The sequence below is a fragment of the Zalophus californianus genome, chromosome 2 (genome assembly GCF_009762305.2).
Source record: "Zalophus californianus isolate mZalCal1 chromosome 2, mZalCal1.pri.v2, whole genome shotgun sequence".
NCBI classification, from domain to species: Eukaryota; Metazoa; Chordata; class Mammalia; order Carnivora; family Otariidae; genus Zalophus; species Zalophus californianus.
This window is the reverse complement of record NC_045596.1, coordinates 68219607-68239238: the sequence shown is the minus strand read 5'-3', so window position 1 is coordinate 68239238 and position 19632 is coordinate 68219607.

Genomic DNA, 19632 nt, shown 5'->3' with positions numbered 1-19632 from the left:
CTGTTCCAGGCCACTCTCCTTGTCTTGCAAATGGCTGACTTCTCCCTGTGGCTTTTCACGTTGTCTTCCCTCGATGCACATCTCTGTGTCCAAATTGCCCCTTGTCATAAGGACGCTAGTCATACCAAATTGGAGCCCACCCTAATAACCTCATTTTCTTTTATTTTATATTTTTTAAAGATTTTATTTATTTGAGACAGAGAGAGCAAGAGAGAGCGAGAGTGAGTGAGAGAGAACTTGAGGGGGGGGAGGGGCAGAGGGAGAGGGAGAAGCAGACTCCCCTCTGAGCAGAAAGCCCTATGGGGGCTCGATCCCTGGGACTCCAGGATCATGACCTAAGTCAAAGGCAGATACTCAACCAACTGAGACACCCAAGTGCCCCCAAAACCTCATTTTAACTTGATGACCTCTATAAAGATACCATCTCCAAATAAGGTCACCCTCTGAGGTACTGGGGGTTAGGACTTGAACATATGAATTTTGGGTGGGATACAATGCAACCCATTACATGTACCTTCATCAGAACTTAAAAAGAATGAAATAGAATAAAACAGAATAGGAAACATTAGAGGACATCATCTCTATACATATGTGTGTGGGTCCTGGGTTGCAATGTGAAGTGTCACAGTTCAAATTTCTAAACTGAGAATCTGGACTTTGGACTGAGGGAAAGTTCAGAGGGAGATGGCAGAGCGGTTTCCACTCCCAGTCAGAAATGGGGAAGATGAAGCTGAGCAACTCTGCCTTGCCCCCTGCTACTCAAGGACCATCAGCTCTGTGTACATAAGGTGAGCCCAGAGTTATCTTGGTAGCTCATGGCTGCAGGTCTGTTTTGGGTGTGTCTGTGCCTTCCTGATCCGTGCTGTGGGTGTTTGTATACTGCCTGCTTTTCTATTCCTATGTGTCGTGCCCACTTGCCCTTATTAGATTCCATTCCATGGGTGCAGGAACCTTCTTGTGCTGTGTGTGTGTGTGTGTGTGTTTAAGATTTTATTTATTTATTTGACACAGAGAGAGAGAGAGAGAGAGAGAACAAGCAGGGGGAACGGCAGGGAGACAGAAGGAGAGGGAGAAGCAGGCTTCCCGTTGAGCAGGGAGCCCGATGCGGGGCTCGATCCCAGGACCCTGAGATCATGACCTGAGCCGAAGACAGACGCTTAACTGACTGAGCCACCCAAGCGCCCCCCCCCCCTTTTTTTTGACAATGCTTTTACTCTTACTTAAAATTCCATTTGTGGAACTAATTTATTCTAAACCTAACATTAAAACTGAGTTATATGATATGAACTATATCTTATCTTTGTTAAGGGAAAATATTGGTTATAAAAATATAGCTGTGTGGAAGCATACCATATTTCAAGTAATTGTGGCATGATGAGTCAGGGCTAAAAATATAAATCACATCACCCTCTGCCCGGCTTCTCTAGCAGGTGCTCCAGGTGAAATTTCCAGGGATAGTTCTCTGCCTACTGATGGAGGAGGTAGTACTGGTCGTGGCCCCGTGTATTTTATGGCTGAATAATGCTTCACTTCACTCTGAACTTAATCAAATTTGTGACTTGGCATCTGCAGTCATCTGGGTGACTGTATTTTTTATGCATTTGAATCAACCGACCGGAAGATATGTCTTTTTATATAACTGGCAATTTCTCCTAACTATAGAAAGGAACACCCATTGGTGGGTGCTGCTTTGCTAATCAAGATTTGGAAGCAAAGATCAGGATAAAGTGATGTAAATATAGCTTAGGGTCGGCTGCCTCAGTCACACAGGATGGATAAGTCTCTTCCTCGGAATGCATCATGATCAGTGCGATGTATAAACATAGTACTTGGGGACGCTCTTCTGCAGGTGAATTCTTCAGGGCCTGAAAGAGGTACATTATGTGATGTATCAGGTATGGAGATTAAGGCAATGCAAATCTGTTATAGCTGCTATTTTATGTTTCATCTTCTTTCCTGTTAATTGAATCTTGCTTGGGAGTCAAAAAGGATATTGGGAATTTCTATCTTGAATCACCATTATAATAAGCTCTTTAAGAGAAACCAATGTAACCCCTTTGTCAGCAATTCTGAATCTAGGGCACGGCTTCACTTTTTAAACTATACCGATATAATGCAAGTGAGAAACAGGAACAGCATTTTAACCAGGTGATGGAAGAGATGAGCACTGCCAATAAGCTACTTACAAAATACCGCTTATAAAAAGTGCAGTTAAAGATGATCGCATTTACCGGGCCACGTCTAGTGTCTGCAAAGTCTGAGATCTGGCCAGGCTGGTGCAGAGAAGGCTGTCTTCCTCTAGCCCATGCCTCCAGCCTAAAAAGATAGGAACCAAGTATTGGACCAATAAGAAAACGAATTCAAAGTTCAGGTCCTTTGCTTTCACAGCATGGGTCACATTGCTGGCAGTGCTCCAATGACTCAACAGCCCAGGTTCCGGTGCAGGATGAGTGGGGGTTGGGGAGCTGCTGCACTCACAGCCATCCATCCCTGAAGCATTCAGAGCAGTCCCTGGGCAGCTCCACCACCACGCCACTTAGTCACCCTTTTACTCACCTCTTCTTGACCCATTCACATATCTATCGGGCAACTGTCTTGACCTCTCTCCCTTCTCACATTACCAACTCCTCCCCGAATCTTTCCATCAAATGGATGTTTCCTGCTTACTTGAGAGAAGTTTCCTTATTTATTTTCCTACCCTAAATGCCTGTGTTTTTTCATACCCAGTCTTGCCTCCTTCAACCCCAAAGAAAGCCTTACCTTTCCATCTCTTCTCATCCTCTTGGATATTGCTTGGCAATCCTCTCCTCCTTCTTTAGAATCTTCAGTTTCTTCCATTGCATTTTCTTCCTTCTGACTTTCTGCAAAAACGCACAGGAACATCTGGTCTAGGGGGAAACGCACAAACACATACTCAAAAGTGAAAGGGCTCAACTTCGATTAGATTCTGTCTTACCTGCAAGTTTCTCTCTGACCAGAGGTTCTCTTCTCAATGAACTCCCACCCATGCTCCTAGCTGACCGGCCACTGGCATGGTACTTATCAGTTAGCCTCTGCCATGCATTGCTAGTTATCTTTTTACATAAATGAACCAAGTTATCAGTAGGCTCCTGTAAGAAATGCTGTACCTCTCAGCATCTAGCTGATTTAAGATCAAGACTATATTCTGTGTCCTTAAAGTCAAGGCGTAAATTGATGTTCTGGATTATCTAAACGAAAAAAATCTAAATTATGTAAAAATTTTTATTTATCTAAATAAAAAATTACTTGGAGCTAGAGGGTATTATGCTGAGTGAAATAAGTCGGTCAGAGAAAGACAAACACCTTCTGATTTCACTCATATGTGGAATTTAAGAAACAAAACAAACTAGCATAGAGGAAAAAGAGAGAGAGAGAGAGAGAGAGGCAAACCAAGAAAAAGACTCTTAACTACAGAGAACAAACAGATGGTTACCAGAGGGGAGGTGGGTGGGGGGATTGGGTGAAATGGGTGATGGGGATTAAGGAGGACACTTGTTGTCGTGAGCACTGGGTGCTGTATGGAAGTGCTGAATCACTAAGTTGTATACCTAAAACTAATATTACACTGTATGTTAACTAACTGGAATTTAAATAAAAATTAAAGGGTGCCTGGCTGACTCAGTCAGTAGAGCATATGACTTGATCTTGGGGTCAGGAGTTCAAGCCCCACTTTGGGCATGGAGCCTCCTTAAAAAAATGCTTCTTTAAAAAAACAAAAAAAAATTACTCTTATTGAAGTTATTAGGATAATTCAAGCAGAAGTAGATTTGTGATGTAGTGTCCAAATAATAATGCCAGGGACATTCCTAAGGATTTTTTAGTAAAGAGTCCCAGAGTCCCTTCTCAGACCAGGAAACTTCTTTGTTACCTCTTTCCCATTACTGCAGACCCCAGAAATTCAGTTTACTTGCCTCTGTTCTTAGCAGCTGACACACCCATCCAATTTCTTCACATCAGAATCTGTCAAAGGTTGATAGGGGCACAAGCTACTCCCAGTTGTTGAAGTTCTTGGTATATTAATGGATAAATGAATTCCAAAATAGGATTATGAAAATTCTGGTCTATTTACTTTTAACAATTTAGGACTTTTAACATATACATTTTTTATTATTCACAAGCTAAGTAGAAGATTTATTAAAAATATTAATGTAGATCATACAGAGGCTATGTGGTTGGGTACTGGGACACAGGACTAAAATTAGAAGGTGATTGTCTTTTTCTTTCCATTGGTCAGTGTATATGATTGTGATTGTGTACATTTTCTCTTTTGGAAGTAACTCACAAGGTCTAAATGCGCTGCGCTTTGTGTGTGGAAGCTGTAGGCCAAACAGCCTTCCTCCACTGCATGCCTGCTTTCTCTGGGGCACACACACAGGCACAAGGACACGAACACCAGGTAATGAGCTCTCCCCCAGACCTGCTCAAGAGTCATAGGGAGTCTCCCAGGTATCATCCTTCCTTGCTGTCTGTAAATATAAGCACAAAGAACCCCTGGGCTTTGAGGGGGGAAAAGAAAACAAGTGTGCTTAAGTTACTAACTTTGAGAAATTTTACAAAAGTTTTTTTTTTAAGACTTTATTTATTTATTAGAGAGAGAGAGAGAGAGCATGAGCAGGGAGGAGAAGGGAGAGGAAGAAGCAGACTCCCCACTGAGCTCAGAACTTTATGCAGGGCTTGATCCCAGGACCCTGAGATCATGACCCCAGGGCCTTGAGATCATGACCTGAGGTGAAGTCAGATGCTTAACCAACTGAGCCACCCCAGTGCCCCTACAAAGGTTTTATATTCCTATTTCCTGTGCATATCTGCTGACTCCCTGGGCTGATGTGGTGCCTGGGAACTCCGTGATTACATTCCCCATCTCCATGATTCTGAAGTCAGAGCTTATTGGAACCATTCCCTTATTCTTATGCTATCTTTTGTAAAGACCCCTTGCTCCAGCATGGCCCCTTTCCCCAGTCCTTAGATGTTCAATGTAGCCAAGAAGTCCTACACCCTGTTCCCATGATTAAAGCTTACTGTTAAGTATGAAGAGGCAAAGAATCTGTACTCAGAAAACTATAGAATACTCATGAAAGAAATTGAGGAAGACACAAAGAAATGGAAAAATGTTCCATGCTCATAGATTGGAAGGACAAATATTGTGAAGTTGTCAATGCTACCTAGAGCAATCTACACATTTAACGCAATCCCTATCAAAATACCATCCACTTTTTTCAAAGAAATGGAACAAATAATCCTAAAATTTGTATGGAACCAGAAAAGACCTTGAATAGCCAGAGGAATGTTGAAAAGGCAAAGCAAAGCTGGTGGCATCACAATTCCAGACTTCAAGCTCTATTACAAAGTTGTAATCATCAAGACAGTATGGTACTGGCACAAAAACAGACACATAGATCAATGGAGCAGAATAGAGAGCTCAGAAACGGACCCTCAACTCTATGGCCAACTAATCTTTGACAAAGCAGGAAAGAATGTCCAATGCAAAAAAGACAGTCTTTTCAACAAATGGTGTTGGGAAAACTGGACAGCCACATGCAGAAGAATGAAACTAGATCATTTCCTTACACCACACACAAAAATAGACTCAAAATGGATAAAAGACCTAAATGTGAGACAGGAATCCATCAGAATCCTAGAGGAGAACACAGGCAGCAACTTCTTCGACCTCAGCCGCAGCAACTTCTTCCTAGAAACATCGCCAAAGGCAAGGGAAGCAAGGGCAAAAATGAACTACTGGAACTTCATCAAGATAAAAAGCTTTTGCACAGCAAAGGAAACAGTCAACGAAACCAAAAGACAACCGACAGTTTGGGAGAAGATATTTGCCAGTGACATATCAGATAAAGGACTGGTATCCAAAGTCTATAAAGAACTTACCAAACGCAACACCCAAAGAACAAATGATCCAATCAAGAAATGGGCAGAAGACATGAATAGACATTTTTCCAAAGAAGACATCCAAATGGCCAACAGGCACATGAAAAAGTGCTCAACATCGCTCGGCATCAGGGAAATCCAAATCAAAACCTCAATGAGATACCACCCCACACCAGTCAGAATGGCTAAAATTAACAAGTCAGGAAATGACAGATGTTGGTGAGGATGTAGAGAAAGGGGAACCCTCCTACACTGTTGGTGGGAATGCAAAATGGTGCAGCCACTCTGGAAAACAGAATGGAGGTTCCTCAAAAAGTTGGAAGTAGAGTTACCCTATGACCCTGCAATTGCACTACTGGGTATTTACCTCAAAGATATAAATGTAATGATCCAAAGGGGCACCTGCACCCCAATGTTTATAGCAGCAATGTCCACAATAGCCGAACTATGGAAAGAGCCTAGATGTCCATCAACAGTTGAATGGATAAAGAAGATGTGGTGTATATATACAATGGAATATTATGCAGCCATCAAAAAAATGAAATCTTGCCATTTGAAATGATGTGGATGGAACTAGAGGGTATTATGCTGAGCGAAGTAAGTCAATCAGAGAAAGACAAGTATCATTTGATCTCACTGATATGTGGAATTTGAGAAATAAGACAAAGTATCATAGGGGAAGGGAGGGAAAAATGAAACAAGATGAAACCAGAGAGGGAGACAAACCATAAGAGACTCTTAATCTCAGGAAACAAACTGAGGGTTGCTGGAGTGGTGGGGAGTGGGAGGGATGGGGTGGCTGGGTGATGGACATTGGGGAGGGTATGTGCTATGGTGAGCACTGTGAATTGTGTAAGACTGATGAATCACAGACCTGTACCCCTGAAACAAATAATATGTTATATGTTAATTAAAAAAAAAAGGAAAAAAGCTTACTGTGAGATAAGGATCTGCTAAATTCATTATAACCGGACTTACATGATTGCTAAGGCATATTGCTCAGTCTTTCCAGGGACTTCCAATTTTCACCAAAGACAAAGCCTTACTTTTAAAGGAGAATAATTGATAAAGCACTGTAGTGCTATATAGAGTATGAACTACTCCTATTGACTCTTCAGAGATTTAAGCTTCTGACCTGGTATTCTGCTATAAGGCATTTTCAGTTTTGATTTAGAGATCTACACAGAACTGACTAGTTTATAACCATAGGGCTTCTTGCCTCACGCCTTTAATGTATAGAAATAATGAAATGGGGAAAATTCATCCACTTGCTCTGTAGACTAGCCTACAAGTTACATTTATCTATAAAAGGATGAACATGGTATTCAAGCATTCTTTTGCAGAATACCTAATCCTTCAGGGGAAAGAATATAATGTATAACGTTCCTCCTCAGAATTTTAATGAAAATCTTTATTATAATTTAGTGTATTATTGGCTTGCATTTTTGTAATTTTACAAGAAAATTTCCGTTTCCACATATCCATTAAATATCTGATTCATTTTCTTGGCTCAAGAAAATGCCTTACACCTATATCACCAGCAAATCAGTGTCTGCATTGGGCAAATATAAGACTAATTGTGATTAAGCTATTAAGTATTTTTAATTCCCTTTTACTATTCTTTGGATATAGTATATTTCTGAAGAAGCAGGAGCAGAATGGAGTAACTTGATATTGCAGAACTTTATAGAGCAAGCATATGGACTTGGATTATTCATCATAATTGGCAGAAATTCTGTTGTACAGAACCTTGTAACAACATCTCAATTTTCTTAGTCTAGTGAATGTCATAATGAGCACATATACAGTGTGAGTTATGGAGAAGAGTGAAAAACTTTAAATCTTTATAGCATTTTTATGTTCTGGCTTCCTTTTTTGTAATCAGATCTTGATTAAGAGGTAGAATTAACACTCAGTAGGACGTCAAAATTTCTTGGCTTGAATCCTCTGCGTACCTTTTCTTTGTCTCTAGGGCAGTCAAGGACTAATTTATGGACTCTATGATTCTGAAATAGTAAAAAGTACCTGACATGCATATTTGTTGTTTCTACAAGCCAATTACATCTTGTTTACATATGAGACATAAGGCAAACCTAGAAGGAAAAACAAATAAATTGGGGCCATTTTTTCATATTGTGTTATTACATTTTGGTTTGATCTTCCTTTTATAAGGCAGTCTCATTCCTATGCCCTTGTCTTCAGGTATCTCTTCCTTTAGCTACTGGCAGTTTGTCATTTCCCTCCCAGCAAATTTCCTCAGGTGAAGACCACAGTGATTCCTCCTATACAAATAGAGCATTTTCCTTTTGGTACTTTCACACAATCTCTCTGCTTTTTAAAAAAAAAATAGGTTTACTGAGGTATGTTTCATATGCCATGAAAAAATTCACCCATATAAAGTGTACAGTCCAGAGGTTTTTAGTATATTCACAGAGTTGTGCAACCATTTCCACAATCTCATTTTAGAGCATTTTCAATCTCCCCCAAAGAACCCCCATATCCATTAGCAGTCATTCCCCACTTCTGCTTCCTCACCCCATCCCATCCCCAAGGAACCACTAATCTATTTCCTGTCTCTATAGATTTACCTATTCTGCACATTTCACATAAATGGAATCATAGAATATGCGGTCTTTTGTGACTGGCTTCTTCACTTAGCATAATGTTTTCAAGGATCGTCCATGTTGTAGCATGTGTCAATACTTCCTTCTGTTTTATTGCCCAGTAATATTCCATTGTATGGATGTGCTACATTTTATTTATCCATCAATTAGTTGATGAACATGTGGGCTGCTTCCACCTTTTGGCTACCATGAATAATGCTACTGTCAACATTAGCATAAAAGTTTTTGAATAGGGGCGCCTGGGTGGCTCAGTTGTTAAGCGTCTGCCTTCAGTTCAGGTCATGATCCCAGGGTCCTGGGATGGAGCCCCATATCAGGCTCTCTGCTCAGCAGGAAGCCTGCTTCTCCCTTTCCCACTCTCCCTTCTTGTGTTTCCTCTCTCACTATCTCTCTCTGTCAAATAATAAATAAATAAATAAATAAATAAATAAATAAATAAATAAATCTTAAAAAAAGTTTTTGCATAAACATACATTTTAATGTTTTTTTTTTTTTAAGGATGAGGAAAACCAGACGGAGTGCTAGAACCTAAGATTCCACTTTCCAGTAAAGCACTCTTTCTACTCACTATATTCCAGAAATTTTAGAAATACAAGTTGTTTATAAACCTTCAATATCACACCTTGCTTCCACTTCTGGACTCGATTCGCATCCAAAATGTAGAAACAGATTTTGAATTTGTTCTCAAAATATTTTAAACATCTTTGTGCCTGCCCATATATCTCTTCCTATTCCAAATTGCAGATAGGTGGTGATGCCATCCTTCTAGTAAGTCTTTGAGGTCTGTTGCCTGTAATATAATTTTTTAAAATAATAAATAATTATGAATTAATTCCTTGGAGAGTTCTTACAGAATGAGTCACCGCCTGTCATGGGTCTTAGAATGCTGGGGAAGTAAATGCTGTGCAGATGCACATGACTGTAATACCTCAGCATAATGTAAACAGCGTTAAGTTAAAGTAAGTGCCTAAATGAGCTTGATCGCAAGTGTTCTGCACTGCTCTGAGTACAGAAATCGCATCTAGCCAGTGGGTAGCAGCCTTCCAGAAAGCCAGCCCTCTGGAAACCAAACCACAGCTGCTGGTTAGCAGTATTTTCATTGGCCTCCTTCTTTGGAGTCTGCTGGTATTCCTCACTGGTTTCTTAGTTCCAACCCTGCAGTCCGCTTCATACCAGCCTTTACATTGCTCTTTTGCAAACACCTGGCTGTTGGTTGATTATTAGACCCACAGAATATGAGCATCAAAGAGCACCACAAAATGACCTAAATCAACTCTCTCCTTTACCCATCGATATTTTGAAGATGAGAAAAATTAGGTCTGCCAAGATTAAATAATCCATGCTATTCTGGGACCCCAAATCCTAATCGAGGTTAATCCTAAACCAAAGAGAGGCCCCAAACCTGGGAATTGTAGCTGTGATTATAAAACATGACATTTGTTCCTAAGTGGTCTGAACAATTTTATTTGTCTTTGGCTTAGACTTCTGAAGTGGGATTCTCAAATGTGGCTTAGGAACCCTGAATTTCTCTGTTCTTATTCCTGTGGGGTTTAGTGTCCTAAACTACTGATTTTTCCATTTGTTTTAAGTCTAATTCTCCCATGGGGCTGGGGGAGGTGCTTCTGGTTCTTTCCTTGGTCTGATCCTGTGTCATTTGCCTCCATCTGGGTTTTGTTTCTTTTCTCACCTGATTGAGGTATGAGCAGTCAAGTCCTGCAAAAATGGATCCAAGGAATAGTAGGTAAATACTAATGGAAAGAACACAGGTATTTGGCACAATTAGAGGGAAATTTGAGTTAATCTCATATTTTCAGGAAGAACTAAAAGTTTCCACCCCTATGAAGCAATGCCCTTTCCTCATCTCTCCATTGTGTCAAGGGTACAAAATAAGCACCTAGTAAATGCTGAAATGTATTTTCATATCATCTCCTCCCTTGCCAACATCACATTCATTTATTTCTTGATTTCTTGACTACATGCTTTCTTTCTACTTACAATGCTCTTCTCTAGAACCAGAATTCTCTTTCTCATTCTTTTTCTGTAAACCTTGCTTTCATTTAAGACCCACTATAAGTGACTGGTCCTTTCTCGCAAAGCTTTCTTTTCTAAGCACCACCCTTTAACAACATTGTATACTTCTGTATTCCTACAATATTTAGTTTATGCTTTTAAATCACAAGCTCTACTAAATGTTCCTTAATTATCTCCAGACATTTCATATACTGTATGTACTCAGTTTCTCCAAGGACAATGGACTGCCATGGGCAAGAGCTATGCTTTCTGTATCTGTTAAATTTCCATCACAGTACTGGGCACAGGGACGGGAGTTAGTAAATATTAAATACTGTCATTTAAACTAATTCATAACCTGGATTTCAAGATTAATTTTATTTATATCCACTTTATGTGAGAGCATGCATATTTTCATTATCAGTTACTCTGCAAGATGAGGGTCAAAAAAAGAAATGCATGCAATGTAATATTGATTGGGGTGCCTGGGTGGCTCAGTCATTAAGCGTCTGACTTCAGCTCAAATCATGATCCCAGGGTCCTGGGATCGAGTCCCACATCTGGTTCCCGCTCGGCGGAGAGCCTGCTTCTCCCTCTCTTTCTGCTGCTCCCTCTACTTGTGCTCTTTCTCTCTCTGTCAAATAAATAAATAAATAAAATCTTTAAAAAAATAATTTAAAAAAACTGTCTCAAGTTGTAAAACAGTGATTTTCATTGGGGGCATTTGGCAAATCTGTGGGTGCTTTTCCTTTGCCAGACTGGTTAAGGGCAATACACTGTTAACAGGCAGGGCCCAGGGAGGTGAGATGTCCTATAATACATGGAACATTCCTGCAAAAGTAAAAATTTAAATCCTCCTAATGAATATTTATGTAGGTAAAAAATCTACTTATTATTATTGAGCCCAGAATTTACTCTGTTTTATATATAAACACAAAGCATTTCTATATGTTTTCAATAAACATAGATTTACCCAAGAAGGTAACTTCCATATAAACTAAGAGAAGGACATACTTTGTATCATTCAAGAGTTAGTCACCATTTCTGAAAAATCAACACACAAATGTCAGTGCCACTAATAATATTTGAAACCCCTTAATTAGCCTGTATTTGCAATGGCTGCATTTATTGTGATTCTATATATAGGTATGTCTGATTATTTCATTGTCTTCAGTGTAGATAGTCCCTGTGCATTTACATACAGAATTATATATCATTATAAATAGTTTTCCTTTTATTTCTCCTTTGTGTTATAGTTCAAGCTCTATATTGATTGTTTTGGAAATTATGTGGGTAGGTAGATTATATTACCTATTAATATAATTTCAGAGTAGTAAAAGACCCATTACCAAATATTCATTCCATGACACTGGTAGCACTAGTTTTAATAGGGTTAAGAGCCATTGTTTTAAACCAATGTGGTCCTTGTTCTCATTGTTTGCTGTAATCTCTTAACCTGCCAGAGGACTGCACATTTCTATAAAAAAACACAAATTGTCACTTGTTTTTTTTTAATATATTTTTTAAATATTTTATTTATTTATTCATGAGAGTCAGAGAGAGAGACAGAGGCAGAGGCAGAGGGAGAAGCAGGCTCCCTGCCTAGCAGGGAGCCCGATGCAGGACTCGATCCCAGGACCCTGGGATCATGACCTGAGTGGAAGGCAGACGCTTAACCATCTGAGCCACCCAGGCGCCCCACAAATTGTCACTTCTTATCGTACACTAATACTCTCCTTCCTAAGGTGGGGCAATATTTCTGAGCTGGAAGGGAGAAGTATCTGGATAGCTAACCTAGATGGCCTAGGAGGGGCACAGGTCTCTCTTTAATATTCTGTCCAAATGTGGACAGTGGATTTGTACTTTCCAGGAGCAATTCTTAGACCATGCTAGAACATTTCAACAAAGCCTTACTTATAATCTAGAGAAAATTGCAGTGCAAAAATGAGTGTCATAAAACAAGATAAACTAGTTTATACAACACACTCATCATTAATTTGGGGTTCTTTGCAGGATTTCCTCCTTCTTGGTTCAAGTTTTGCCTCCAGTGACAGTGCTTATCTTTAGCCTCTACGTTAAAAACACCTTGGAGAGCTCGAAATCCAAACCAAAACAAGGGACATTGAGTGAGGTAAACATTTCCTCTTTTCTAATTATCTAAGGCCTGCCTTGAAGTATCTCCTTCCTTCCTTCTTCCTTCCTTCCTTCCTGCTCTTCCACTAATAATTAAGATCAGAAATGTTCACTTCCTTTGAGGAAACTTCCCCCCCCATAGACACAAGGATGACAATCACTGCAAGATCACCTCTACAAGACAATCCTAGGGAAGATAGTGCACTAGATCCAGCATCTCTTCAAGAGTGCCAGTTTTATATAAAAAGTAACGAACTTACCTAAGATCACAGCTAGGAGGGTGTAGGGCAGGAACCAGAACTTGATGGAGTTGCCGAATTCCAGGCTGATAAATAGTACATGCATCTTAATAGACAGAGTAACACTTCCGGTTGGTTGATAGCTAAACCGTGCTGATGTAAAATGACTTTCGTACCACTTGGATTTGCTCATTACTCCATGATACACGAAGTATCCCAAGTAATTGGAGATTTTCTTGGTGACCAAGGGGATAACCTACATCTTTGGCAATTTTGCAGAGTAAGATGGCCAGGATGAATGATTTGTTTTGAAGACTACTTGGTCTTTGAATGGATTTTAAAGCTACAATCTATACCATCTGTGAGGCAAATCTATGATCAGGGAATGAAGATATGAAGCTGAGGTGTGTGTATGCTAAAAGAAAAAATAAAGTTAAAAATTAAAATACGTAACACTGCTCTAAAAATAAAGTCTATTAATTTTTAAAGGTAACTAAAATCAAAATTATTTTGAAATTTAAATATTTGTCTAATAATACCTAATATTATTTTCAGGAATTAAATTTGTATTTGAATAGCTTTTTAAAGATTTTATTTATTTATTTGAGAAAGAAACAGTCAGAGATAGTGAGAAAGAGCAGGAGCAGGGAGGAGAAGGTGAAGCAGGTTCCCCTCTGGGCAGGGAGCCTGACGTGGGGCTCTCTCCTTGGACTGCGATCAGGACCTGAGCCAAAGGTAGACACCTAACTGACTGAGCCAACCAGGCGCCCCTGTATTTGAGTAATTTAAAAAAGAATTCAAGAAGCTCCCAAGCCCCTTTAAATGTTTTTCTTATCTAAGAAAATGTGAGTTGTGGTTTTTATTCCGTGATGGAATATGCTAATATTTGTTTATCAATTCACAATATTCAGACTGCTTTCATATGCATTAAAAAATTTTTTTTTCTTCAGTTTCAGAGGGGCAGTTTAATGTAGTGGTTAAAAGTGTAGATTTTAGAGCCAGACTACTTGGGGCTTAAACCCCATCATCCCCAATTAGTAGCTGTGTAATCTTAAATGAGTTACTTAATTTTCCTTGCTTTAGTTTTCATCATCTTTTCCCATCCTTATAATGGGGGCAACCATAGTACCTAATTCAGAGATTCAGAGTTGCTGTTGAATTTATACTATACTCAGAATTGTAGACACTCAGTGTTAGCTATTGTTATTATTATTATGTCATAAAATTCTAAGAACTAGTGACAAAGTGTCTGAGGACCTGAAGGGGATAATGGTGAGTGGAAAAATCAGGTATTGGAGCACATTGCCTCCGTGCAAGATTACCTTTTTGTAAGACCCATGTCTTTTGACACATGCTCAGGGTCCTTTTCACCCCACAGAAGACAAAGTCTGGCAGATTTCAGAGCTGAGCGGCAACTGCTTCAATAAGTGGAAAAAGCAGGTTATTAAAACAGGCTTAAGGATACACTCATTGTGATCTCAACCATTAAAACAAAGCATAGCCTAAAACCTGGAGAAAAGATAGCAAGTACATAGGCCAAATATCAGAAGCATTTGCCCCTGAAGGTGGGATTATGGGCCATTCTTTGTTTCTATAATTGTCTCTACTTTCCAAGTGTTCTGTATTGAGCATAGTATTGTTTTGATAATCAGGGAAGAAAAGTAGAAGACAAAAATGATTCCAATAAAAATAGAAACTTGTTTTAGTACCACTGAGTCCAACAACAAAGCATCAAAAGGGTAGGTGAGGAAGAAAGATTTAAAATCTCAAATGTTCATTTTAGGGAGCTTTTGCTATTTGAGAAAGCAAGAACTGTCAGACCCACACTTCGTTTTATGAATTTGGCATTTTCAGATAAAATTAAGTAAATGTTAATCCATGAACCCTGGAGTGAAACAAAGGCAGATGCCTCATTGAGATAGTAAATCCTGTATGGCACTTAAACAACTCCGGAGGCTGGTCTTCCCTCGATGGAATGAAACGCTAAGAAGTTTTTTTTCCACAAGAGGGCGGTAACTGCTCAGGGTTTTTTTTCAAAGGGCCTTCTAAAGGACGCAGACACTTGTAAACCAAGCAGCAATGCAAATGAAATAACTTTTTCTCAACGAAGAATAAGGAGCCGCATGTGTGAGGCACTGGAAGGACCCATTCTGACACATGCACGCACACCCAAGTCAGAAGCAACAACTCTAAGCAGGACATAAAGAGGAACTAAATTACCTAAATTATGTTCCGTGGATGTTATTTATACAGGTATACAGGTATAAGTTTTTCATGGCTGTTCACATCAGACACTATATAATCTGGTGGATCAAACTGGGCTAGCATTTTATTCCGTAAAGGAATTGTAGTAACCCACAGACATTCCTTCAAGCACAGGATTTCCACGCCAGAGCCCGTTTTCCAGAATATACTTGCAAGCAAGGGGGTGTTCCCTGGAAGCAAATGGGTCTCCGCAGAAAATTCTGGAGAGGAGAGGATTATATATACATGTCTACGTGCTTTGCTGAAATTCAAGACCAGTTTTCTCTCCAGCAAGGTATTTAGTGTTTTCTTGCATTTACTCTCGTTCCTGAATTTGGATTTTGATATTACAGACATTTCTGGACTTTAGTGTTCTTCATCTTCTGGGACGTTTCAGAACCCTCCCTTCCGAGTGCACGTATCCCCGTGAGACCTCAGTACCTATTCAGTGACTGTGCAGCAGGAGGGCCATGCTGACATTTGGAAGATCCCTGAGGGATGTCCTGGCTTGGGGTTTGAGATCTTTCCGATAGCGGATTCTAAGTCTACACCAGTCGCTTCCCTCACATATTTTGTTGGCCTCATTGGGAGAACGTGGACCACAAGACCCTACAGCGCTCTCAGTCACCGGGCATTTGTTGGCCTCTTTCTACTCCAACGCTTCCCAAATCCGTCTCCTTAGTTGCTGGTCAGCAGAAGCAGCCAAGGGTCCAGTTCCCCTTCATGGCGTTTACAGGAGGCAAAGAGACGGACGGACAGAAAAGCAGCCCCTTTCCCCTGCTCTCCTTCTCTGAGACTGACTTGTTTCAAGCTTGTGGACATTTCTTCTTTCTCCCTTGTGCCTGCTCGACCCCTCTTACAACACTCACATAAACCCAGCTGGCCTCCGGGTTCAGCCCGCACAGGCCCCACTCCCTGGCGAAGTGGAGTCCTTAAAGAAGTCATCTAGGCAATTCAAGCAAACACATTTCAGAGAGGTTATTGGCCGGAAACACACACCTAATTCCCTTCATACCCGCCACCCCCGCCCGTGTCCCCTGCCTTTTGCGAATGTAAAATAGGCTTCTTGTGGCTACACTTGAGTATCCCCGACACTGGACGTTAATATATTTGGGGAAGAAGAGTTATCATTCATTCCCGACTGCTGAATTTAAGTACATTTAGCTGAGATTTCATTTGCATTCCTTCTGCGAGTTACCCTGAATTTAGTGGCTGTTCCTTTAACTTAAAGCAGAAGAATCCAAACACGCCAGGCGATTCTGAGTCAAGGGTTAGACCGAGGGTAAGGTGGTCAGGGGGATCGCACAGGCTGCGTAACAGTGGGAGCAGGCTAACAACTGTAACTTGAAAACTGGTTTGTTTGTTCTCCGGCTCAAGAAAGTCAAGGGAGGCGTGTAGCTTTCCTCATCCCTATCATTTTAGCTTTTTTTGCAACCTCAAAATTTGCCAACACTCTTTCATTTATTTTTCAATTAAAATGCAAATCGTTCGCTTTCAAACACAGCCCCCCCCCAAATATATATATTGTGCAGAGATGCGAGGGGGGTGTCGCGACCACGTGTTACACGTTCTACTGCTAGAGTCTTCTAGTTGGACTTAGAAATGTCCGACTTTATTAGGTCGTGGGCAGACAGGCGTGCGGGTCCTGGGGATTCCGCAAGGGAAAGTCGGACTCTCTAGGGCGTCTGTAAGCCGCGTGCAGGACGGCCCCGACCAGAAACAGGCCTCCCTGGTCGGCATCAGGATCTGTTCTTCCAAGACTCGGCCCCTAAGGTGGTAATAGTTCTGCAGGGGCAGGGACATCTCTCCGTGCGCGAGTGACAGGAGCAGCCCACCCCCCTCGGAAGACGCCCCTCGCTCTTCCCGCTCCCAGCTGGAGACAGACAGAGCAGATCGATGACAACCAGCACCAGGCAGGAGGCACCCGCCTTCCTTCAGCACAGCGCAGTGTGTGTCTGGAATATAAGCTGCCCCACGCAGGATTCAGGCACCCAGGGTTAAACCCCGGAGATCAAGGTACACAGACCCCAGAATTGTTTTGTTGTCACAAGAAAAAAATGCTGCTATTTTAATTCCTCAGTGTGAATGATAAATAAAAGCAAATGATGGAGATGCCTTGCACCCAGCTTTGCAACTATTTACCAATGTCAGTTAAGCCAGAGTTGGTTGGATTGAGTTGAACGTCTCTCTCATATTTCTCTGTCTCTTTACCTCACTTCTCTCCGTATCAGATACTAAATTTACAAAAGGAGAATATCCATTTCTTTCCCGGGTCACAATATTTACATGAAATAAAGGGGGGATCATTTTTGGAAATTGGAATCTTTGGGGATCACTGGCCTCCTCTCCTCCCCCCCACCCATTCCTACCTAGTTCTTGAGAATGCGGTGTACTGGGGGAATGTGAGGATGTCGCTGGTGGCCCAGGCGCGGGGGTTCAGGAGGGAGACTGTGTGCCACTGTCAAGTGGAAGCCTGCGAGGTAAGGAAAAGTTTCGTTTGTAACGAAGCGAGGGGTAGAGGGGCCCCAGCAACTCGGCCTCGGCTGGGCTCCCTGCCTCATCCTCCGGTCGCAGTCTTTTGGCCGAAATGGCAGGGTGCTGGGGTTTAGACCCATAGCCCAGCAGAGCATACTTCCTCGTAGGGAAATGCAGACAGTCCCCACATGAACACTTTTCTTGCCCGACTCAGCATAATTCATGTGGAGGAAGGAATTCACCTTCCTTCAGGTCAGAGTCTAAGGTCTGAGAAGTGATCCATTTAGCCCAGTCTCGAAGTTAATACCGGCGGGTGGAGAGGGAAGAGGGGGACTAAATAAAAACAAAATTACTTTTATCTCAGAAATGAATAATAAAAGTGGCAAAGGGTAAACAAAAACATTTTAAAAAAACAATTCAAACGCAAACTGCCACCTCTAAAAGACCAAAGCTTTAGAAATGAGAGCTATTAAAGCGGAATAAGCCCTCCTAGCTTTTGGTGCTTGGACCCATAGGAGTGCTTTGGCACTCAGTCAAACTCCATCCATGGGAGGTACCGATTAGATTTTATTCTTGAGCTATTTAATTCTATTTTCTAAGAATTAAGTTTGGACTTCATGATCTCATCCAAATTGCTTTAGTGACTACCCCTCATTGGTGTGTTACTTCAACATCCTGAAATCTCAGAATTGTGCAAAAGTCTTCCTCCTCCCTTGCACAGCTCAACCCTGCCAGCAATCTCAAGATTCTCATACAAGGGACGAGGGATGGAAGATAGAAAGGGAATGAAGGAAATCACTCTTCAACTCCTAAATCTTAGACATCCCATCACCACAACCCAGAAGGCTGGACATCTCCATCTCTCAAAACAACCCTGGAGTTGAGGGCAAGGGGCCAGAGCTTTGGAGACAGTTTTCAAAAACTTATAGTCCCCTGGGGGGTACCCAGATACTTCTTTATATAGATGCCCCTTTTGGTGATTCTGCTCCCGTGTAAACTCAGAACAAATAACGACAAGAATCGAAGGAAAGAAAAGTTAAAAAAAAAAAAAAAAAGAGTTCACTCCTCTCAGGTCTAAACATCACCTGAAAAACAAATATTCCCATTAAGCTGATTCTGTTCTCTGAGTATTGAGTAACCCTGTAAATGATATCATTGCGGAGAAACCTAGGAATGAAAAGAAAAGTAACGAAGAAAGAACAGAGAAGAAAAGAGGAGGTGGCAGAAATGGAAGAGGAAGACCCTTCGGCCTACTAGGGGATTAAGAACATCGACAGGCTTAAGGAGCAGCAAATTAATTTACACAATTCTGGAAGAGCCCAGATGGCCTTTAATTAATCCCTTCAAAAGAAGGAGCTAGGCCAGGGCTGCGCCGGCTGCCCGCTCCATTAGCTCCATTTTACAAGGGACCAGACTGTTCGAGGTGAGGCGTCGCGAGCTCGTGGGGGAAAGGGGGGTGGGTAGGGTGACGCGAGCAGGCGAGGGGGGATGGCGAAGGAAGAATATGAACTGCTTTTCCATAAAAGGGACGGGTTTTCATTATTCTTCTCTTTAAAAAGTAATGCCCTCTCAGTCTCTGCTCCCCCCTCCACTTCTCCATTTTATTTAACACAATTAATTGAGGCGTCCGCTGGCCCCAAGGCGGAACCGCACCACTCGCCAGGCCCCACCCCCTGACCCCACCCACAGAACTGATGGAGGTGGGAGGAGGCGGGAACCAAGCGGGCGCGGCCCTACGGCTTGCCCTCCTCAGCCAGTCAGTGGGTGCGGCGCTCCGGAGTGGGCGTGCCCTAGAGGCGACGCGCTGCCCGAGGCTGCGCGCAATTGGAGACGGTGGTTACGCCCCCGGCCTGTACCCGGCTCCTCGGCTCCGCCTCCCCGGCCGCCTCTGAGTGACGTCCCTCAAAGTTCTCATTTTGGACCCCCAGTTCCCCCTTCTTTTCGTCCCCCAGCTAAAGAGGGGTAGGGAGTGATGTAAATGTTTTATTACCTTTGAGAGCTTCATC